The following is an 8,574-nucleotide window of genomic DNA, read 5'->3' as shown; positions in this document are numbered from 1 at the left end:
TTATAACAGTTCCAGGAATCCTTGAAAAGTAGGTCAGAATATGAAAAGTGGTCAGTACTTTACATTAACTATAATCTGGTTAAGCAGGTCTGTCTAGCCTTTCTCCCTGTGTTTACTACTGAGTATTAAAAAAAAAAAAAATCCAGATTTTGACATCACACAGCACTCTCTTTCTAAAATGTACCTGTTTCTTATATTCATGAGTTCCCAAAGGAGGGAAGCAGCAGTATGTGGTTTCTTTTGGTCTGATTTGTACCTTCAAACTAAGAAACTTTCTGATTATGGCAATATCAAAAGGTGGAGAATGAAATAGCTTTACTGTTCAGGCCTTTTACTGTGAGCTGAATTTATAATTTTGCCATTGTAAATATTTGAAATTTGTTCTTAGGTGTGGGGTACAATCTAGTTCCTTGAATTATCACCCAAATTAACTTGAGTGCCAGCAAGGGAAGTCTCACTTGTAGCACAGCTTCCCAGATTGGGCAGAGTAGAGAATGCACACAATTACTTGATTTTTGCTGTTCTTCTCCAGGAAGTACACCTCAACATCATTGCCTTCTGCTGTAGCTGCCTGTTGACAAATCTTCCTCATGATCTGCATGATGTAAGGCACCTGTATGATGTTTGAGGGCTGGTGGGGGTAAAAGGACCAGCTGACAGAAGAGAGGAAGGGAATTGAATTCAGTTTCTGTCTTTGTCTCATGTAGGTTGGAATTTGCATGTGATTGGAAGTGGGAGAAAGGTAGCACTATCCCAGGTCATTGGCTAGTTTGTGTCTGTCTTAATGATTTACATGTCTTATTTGAGCAGGTAATTATGACCCTCCAGCTTAGACAGAAGTAGTTGTATGAGAAGGTGAGTTTTGTAATCACAGTTTAAAAGCCTAAATGAAACATGAAAGTAATTAAAAAATAAGTAAATTTTAAAAGGAAGAAAAAAAAAAATTGGGGTTTAAAACGTCAGTAACTGTAATTATATTTTTAGCTCTACTTTAACTCATTGGTAAAACATCACTGCTACCAGAGGCTCCAAAGCTGCAGATGAATGTTCTATGACCAAATGTTTTTTCCTATAGAAGGGCTGATTCCAGAACCTCCAGAGCCATTCCATGTCCCAATAATCCTCAAAATCTTTTAATGTATGATAGTATAGATTGCTTTTACAAGGACCCATTGCTTTTAAAAAGAAGCATTTGGGATATATATGATTTGTTTTGGGGCTGGATGGGATTCAGAGATGTGGTGTGCGAACAAATTGTCATTTTCAGGGAAAAATCTGTACACTAAATGAGAACACCTTAATAAAAAAAAGGTCTCATTTGTCCCACTTTAGAAACACATACTGTGAGAAGAAAGTGCTTCAGGTTCCTTAAAATATAGAAGTTTTTGTACTGTTGTGTCTTGGGGCTAGCAGTGTTATTAGCTCAAAGGGGAGGTATGCTTTTTCATGATGACTATATTTAGCCAGGAGGAATAGTCCTTTTTAAAGCAAATTGAAATGAGTGTATGAGAGCATGAAATTGTCAGCAGCGCTGGTGCACATTTACATTACTTCTACATACTCTTTTGAATGACCACACAACAGAACAAGTACTTCATTTCCACTGTGTTGATTTTTCTTGACAAAACATGGCAGTCTATCCAAAGGAGGGTGTTTAGCCAAGATAAATATAAAATTTATGATTAAGCAAAGTGTTTTCTTATTATAATCCCTAAAGAGAATTTGAGACTTGTTAAATATAACGTGCCCAGGTAGTTTTAAGAGTAAATTATCCTTTATGCTTTTAAATGCTGAAATACAGCAGCACCATCAGCAATTTGAGATATTACTTGCAGAAACAGCACTGCACATTGACTTCCTTTGAAACAAGCAGCAAAAAAACATGCATGTATACAATATATAACTTCAGGTTTGATGTATTCCTTCATTTTTACAGTCCAGTACAGAGATAAGGAATCCATGTCAGTAGCATGGTTTGTAAAACTGTATTGCTTTTTCCTGTATGCAGTGTGTGTTATTGAAGAAAGCAAATAAACCTTTTTGACAGAACGGGTAAAAAGTTGATAATGTGATTACACTTGCAGCACATTTCTTCAACTGTTATATTTACAGAGTACCACTTTGAAGAAAGCTGTGGCGACTGTCAGTATTATTCATTAAAATAAATGGAGACTGAAAATTGATTGAGGAGAAGAGTGGATTTTGACCTTTGTGGTACCAGTGTTGGCTTTGGAGTGCAGCATTCTAATTAAATTTTGAATGTACTTAGATAGTGGATATTAAATGATCTCACTGTATTCTTTCAAGGACTATGAACTTCCAGAATCAAGGATAACATTAGATGTCAGCCAAGTATTTTGTCCTTCTCGTGGTTTGTCTTTACATCTGAATTAGTGCCAGTTTGCACAGATTGTGTGTCATCTTAAATACAAGAAACAGGCCTCAGTCTGCTTGAACTCGTTCCACCAAAGACTTCTAAAAACTTTCGGTAGTCTGCAAACTGTAATGGTTGTTTCACATTAAGTTGCTTTGTAGAATTATAAAACAGCTTTTCTTGTGCTTTCAAATAAAATGTTGTCATCTGCTAATGAATGAGATACCATCTGTAATAATTAAGGTTATTCTACTTGTTTTTCCCCTGCAGCAAAACTTCTGAAGGTTTGCAGAAGACAATAAGAGAACCACCAAGAAGGCTATTGCAGTGTTGTAAGTACTGCACCCAGGAAAAAAAAAAAAGAAATATGTGAATTAAGAATGTTGTAAAGAGATTTTCATTTTTGGGGGGAAAAAATGAGCTACATAAAGGGATTACATGTAAAATACAGAGCAGGATGTATTGTAGCAATCATGTTAATAATTTACAAGGGAAAAACTGCACTCTTGTAAAATCTAAAATTGTATCCTTGTGCAGTGTAATCAGGAATTCACCAATAGCAGTGAAAAATATTTCTCTATCCACCAAAGATTGATCTAGTTTATATACATTTGTTTATTTAAAACTATCAGAATTTAGAAAATCATTGTAGTTTTGTAGGTTTGTCATTTGTTTTAGTGACTTATTGTTTAGGTTATTTTGCAGAATTATTTATTTGCTGATTTATTTATGTATTTCATTATTTATTTATTTGATTATTTAGTAAATTATTTATCTGATGAATTATTAATACATCTTCATGACATGCTTTAAATTATTTATAACTTAATTTTGAGTTTATTGCTTTTCGACGCTGCATTGTTACTGACTAGTTTTGATTTTTTTTCTTAGTTCTTGAAAATTAAAGTACTAGCTCTAAGGCAAAAGTATATTCTTTGCAGAATCCATAGATGGTTTTCAATGAAGTAATTTACCATGTAGGTACTAATTTTGTTTAGTTTTATATTTCTTGATACCACTTTTCTACTTATTTAGCTTTTGCTTCTATGATTTCATAGGTGTGTCAAGATCAAATGAGTGACCTTTAAGGGGCAATGATAAACACTTTAAACTGTGTAGCAATGGAGTAGTTTTATGTCCCCTTAACAACTACTCTTTAATTATTCTTCAAGTTAACGTATATTTTTGTCCCAGTAAAATGGATGTTTTTAAAATGAGGCTTTTGATGTTTGCACTAATACGTTTAACTTTTAATAAGAAAATAAAATATTCACATTAGTAACCCACATGGAGAGTTCTTTTTCAGTGGCAAGGTTTTAAATACATGGGGAGGAATGGTGGTATCTTTAGACACATGCAGAATTAGATGCATGTTAAGGGAAGAAAGGTGGATAGTAAGGGGTTTTTTTCTCACAGTGTTTTTTGCATGCATAAGAATTTATAAGCTCTTCAAATTTAACGTGCCTGTGTTATTGTATGGAAACTACTTTCAGGTTCTGTGATCACAAAGAATCATTTCTAGTGCACAACATAGTGTGAAGCCTGTTTTTGTGTTCCTTTCCTCTGCCAATCAAAAAGGTCTGAAATACCAATCTTTCTCCACAGAAGCTTGAGTGAATGTATAAGGGCAGTGTAAGGAGCCAATTTCAGGTTTTAGGTGTGAGCACCAGCTCAACAGAGTTTAAAATTGGTGCCTGGGATCAGAATTTGACTTGGAGTCAATTCTGAGTGATTGGCTCTTCAGGGCCAGTGAGCCACCTTGTTCCTGAGGTTGCCTGTTTGGCCTCAGTTCCCAGCGAGTACCTTGGGCAGTTCGAAACCACCTTACAGGACTGACAGCCCTGTTTCAGAGCTGTAATGAATAGGGCAAAGCAGCAGTTCCTCTGCAGAAGTGCTGTGTGCATAATGTGGCCTTTATTCTATGTTTAGTGCTTGAAATGAATTACTATATACTTTAAAGTTTTAACACAGCATGGAAAGGCTGCATTGTACATTTCAAGTTTCAATGCTGTTGAAATACAGTAGAAATGGCCTCTGTAGACAGGTTTCACTATAGAACTTAAATTATGCATGTGTATATCCAAATTCCTTATTTTGAAATATTGAATGTATGAATATTTAATTTGTATCTTGCTTTAGTATCTTCATATGCTTGCCTTAAAGGAAGCTGTTTCCTTTGATTTATATACATGGATAAAAATGTGTGTACAGTATGTATCAATAGTTTTTCTCTCTGTGGTGTTAGATGAACAGCTTTAGATAATGATAGCTACTGATTTTTATTCTGCAGCTTGCTACCATTGTATAAAACGTAAATTTGCCGTATTTGTTCTATTAATCTTACTTGAATTTCAAATTCGTTTGCTTTCCAGAAATATTTTCTTAATTACATGCGTTAAGAAAAGTCAAGTATGTTGCGGATCTTAATGATGCAGTATTTTTGGTCTGTGCACAGTAACAAAGCTCTGAATATTATTATTTGGGGCAGAGTTCCAATCTGAAATTTACATTTCTCCTTATTTGAATGTTTTCACTGAAGCTGAGAACTCCAAGGGAGTTCCTCAACATATCCTAGTTTATGCGATATGCTCTCTGAAATTTAGTACACTCTTATTTCCTTTTGTAAATGAGGTCTTATTGTTGAATAAGACCTATTATAAACAGCTACAAAGGTAAGTGCTGTCAGTGCATTCTGCCACCAGTTTCTTGAAGTATGAAACACTCTCTGAAAGACGTGCTACTACTGTTATGGGATAATATAACGCAGCTTATGTGTTGGCACTGAGAGTAGCTACTTCATAATGATGACAAGTGAAAGTACAGCCAAAGGTCACATTAAACAAGAGATTTCTTTCACACCTCATCCATTTTCTGGATGTGGTATGAAAATAGCTTTGTTCCCTATCCTTCAGTATTTTTAACAAGGAAGTTATCTTGAAGTAATTTTTTATGCCTTGTATATTACTTTGTTCCTGTTTTAAGAGATAGACTATGGAATTCTCGCATGCTAAATTGATGCTACAAAAGTGTTTGAAATAAATTTTGGGTGCAGTTAGACAACACAAGTAGTATTTCATCTCACTACCATTTTAGTTTGCAGATTTGCTTAAATAAATACCTTTAAGTTCTAGAAAAGAAGCTATTCATGTGTGTTATGGTATAACCCAGCTTGCAACCAGTATTAAGTAGCCACTCACTCACCTCTCTGCTGTGATGGGATGAGGAGTAGAGCTGAAAAAAGATAAATTTCATGAGATTTTGAAATAAAAGTTGAAATAAAGTACAATATAATAATAATAATAGTATTGAGAGGGAGGAAGCAGGAGGAATAAAAGCCAAGAAAAACAGTTAAAAAAAAAAATAGAATTGCTCACTACCTGCTGACTGAGCCCCAGCTTGTGTCTGTCCTTGAGCAGTGATTGGCCTCTTCTGGTCAATTCTCCCCAGTTTATATACTGGCTATGATGTTCTGAGGTATGGAATCTCCCTTTGGCCAGTTTGGATCAGCTGTTCTGGTGCCTCTCAGCTTCTTCTGCACCTCCACACTGGCAGAGCATGAGACACTGAAAAGTCCTTTGACTTAGACTAAGCAATGTTTGAAAATAACAAAAACGTCAGTGTGTTCCCAACATTATTCTCATCCTAAATCCAAAACACAGCTCTGTACCTACTAGCTACTGAGGAAGAAAATGAACTCCATTGCAACCAAAACCAGGGCACTGTGCAAAGTGGTATTTATATTGGTGTTGCATGACCATGAATCTTGTTCTTTTTTGTAACTTTTAAAAAGAAAGATAATTTTTTTTTCCGAATTAGAGTCCGTTCAGAAGTAGGAAAAGAGTCAACCTGGCTGTGTTGACAATTCCTTAGCTCTGCTTTAGTGAGATCCTACCAGTATTGTTAAAGGATAATTTCTGCTGAAATGGTGAACCAGGATGCTAAAATAAGGTGGCATTTTAGAAAAATGTTTAGTAAGTATTAGATAATGAACACAAAGCTGACTTGTGTCACGGAGCGTTGAACAGTTAGGAGATACTAGTTGGGAAACCTAAATCTGGTATATTATTGGTAGGTATATTTCTGTTCTAATCTAACTCCATAGAAATTGCAGAAGCCATATTAAGCTCTTCTTCAATTTGTTTCATACAGATAAAAGAATTTGCATCTCATGACTCATATATTTCCTGTTGTATCTTTAATACAGCCATTTTTAGTATTTTTCTTGCCTCTTTCCTCTATTGGTATGCTTAGAGAGTCTGTGTGTAGGAGCTTGTTATTTCACCCGTGAGGCAAGGAAGAGTTCAAATCAATAGCAGTGTGTTGTTGACACTAAATGATGTTTCTTCTTGCCACAATAAGACTTGATTTTGTCATCCTAATGACGCTAGCTTGCTTCACAGAATAGGGATCAGCACTCTCTCAAATCAAACTTTACAAGTTTAAAAAAAAAAGAAATACTAGAAAAATAATCTGGTATTTGTGACCAAACACACGCGTTGGCTTTGTAAAATGAATATTCAAGTTCTGTTTCATTTTATAGGATAGCTGCTTTGCAAGGCATTTTGGAAGTCTGTATTAAGGGATGTAGAATTGATCAGAGCTGACATTGATGAAAGTCTGATATTTTAAAAAGATATGTTGCAGACGTTATTTAAAATACAAGTTCACATGAAATATGGATCTTAATAAGACCTTGGCTAAAAAAACTTAACAAAACAAAAAGCTTCAAGCTAGTAGAAATTCTGTGTGTCTCACAGAAAAATCTTTGCAGGTCTGCCTAGAAAGAGAATGTCTGCAAGAGGGAATAGGTGTAACCAGCAAGATGTTACCAGGCCTGGTCCACGATTGCACTCTACAGCATGGTCTAAAAGGAATAAGCAGTTGTTCCTGACTTGAGCTAAGGATCCCACAGGGAGTCTGCAGCTATAGGGAGAAGTGAATTTGAGAGAAATGGTGTAACTGTAGTAAGCAATACTATGATGGTAGGAATTGCTGGGCTTAATTTTGGTAGCAACTGTGGGTTATTAAGAGCACAGGGTCTTTTGTGTTGGACATCTGAAAGCAACGACAGAGTTGAATTATTCTATTATCGAAATACTTTCCTACTTACAACAATATTTATGCATTTATTTACATACTTTTCACTGTATGAAAGATGCTACCTTTTTATCTGAAAGAACTTTAAAAGGTGTCTGCATGATTAAACATTCACGTTGTAAATTGTGAATTGTTCCGTTTGTACTGTTATCATTGTTTTGTATTTTTATGCGAAACATGGCTTCTCAGATGTTCATAGTGAAACTGCAATCTAATGTTTTTTGGTTTTACAATATCTCCCCTTCTTACTTCTGTAGAATATTCATAAAGTCACCTGATATAAACTGTCCATGTATTGTAGTGTATTTCCTGGAGAGGAAGTGCCTCCTATTTTGCAGGCACTGAAATAAATTCTCATGAGAAATACAGTAACTAGTTATATTTCAGTAATGGTAGTGAATATTATATAAACTTTCAGCAATATTTGGTGGGTTTTTTTTATTTATGTTAACTGTGGGGAATGGGTAGCACCTAAAAGATGATTAGCAACTTGAGAAACATAGCTTGTTCAGTTTATCAGCCTCAAATCCCAAATGTTTTTGCTGATTCTGTTTCTTATTGAAATACATTTAATGAATTTGGTGATGGCTAGATAAGGAGCACTTTGCAAGTTTGCCTGTAGTGACAAGACACTTTTACCTTGGGTGCAACTTACTAGCAGTGTGATGGTAGTCAGAATATCTTGCTCTTATTTATTGTCTCCATTGCTGAGAGAAGCTAAAAATCAGTTTTTCTAGTGTAACTTCACCTTATTTGCATGAAGTTAGCATGCTAATAGAATACCACTGGCATACCTTGTCCTGCCATGTGTAGGTATAATATCTTACCATATGCATTAAGGTGCCTACCAGAAAGAGCCTCTAACATCTTACTGGCAATACAGTGAAGAATCAAGAAGTTCAGTGAAGAACACAAAGCCTAGTGTGGTGACTTTACTGAAATAGGTTTTTTCTTTCAGGTGACATTCTGATGTTGTAAACATTCAAGTGTAATTTACAACAAGCTGATAGTAGCACTGAAGATGAGAATATATTCTCTACAACATTATATATAGTAAACATTAATTTCAGGATATTTCTTTATCCCAGGTGCTTCCATTTGAC

General features: G+C 35.1%; 1 protein-coding gene across 7 annotated transcripts in view; it reads left to right on the top strand.

Moving 5' to 3' along the window:
• The first annotated feature begins 832 nt into the window (after positions 1-832).
• The window catches only part of TBC1D5 (TBC1 domain family member 5), a 288,758-nt gene continuing 281,016 nt past the window's right edge, over positions 833-8,574 (top strand). For 2 of the 7 annotated variants that reach the window (XM_015618202.2, XM_015618201.2), the window contains exons 1-2: positions 834-855; positions 2,645-2,706. The gene's annotated coding sequence lies outside the window, so the exon portion shown is untranslated. Of the gene's footprint in view, positions 856-2,644; positions 2,707-8,574 lie in introns of all 7 variants that reach the window. The other 5 variants (XM_015618199.2, XM_015618198.2, XM_015618197.2 and 2 more) reach the window with 4 other exon arrangements.

This window comes from Parus major, chromosome 2, assembly GCF_001522545.3.
Source record: "Parus major isolate Abel chromosome 2, Parus_major1.1, whole genome shotgun sequence".
Taxonomy (NCBI): Eukaryota; Metazoa; Chordata; class Aves; order Passeriformes; family Paridae; genus Parus; species Parus major.
This window is presented reverse-complemented; position numbering and strand designations above follow the sequence as displayed.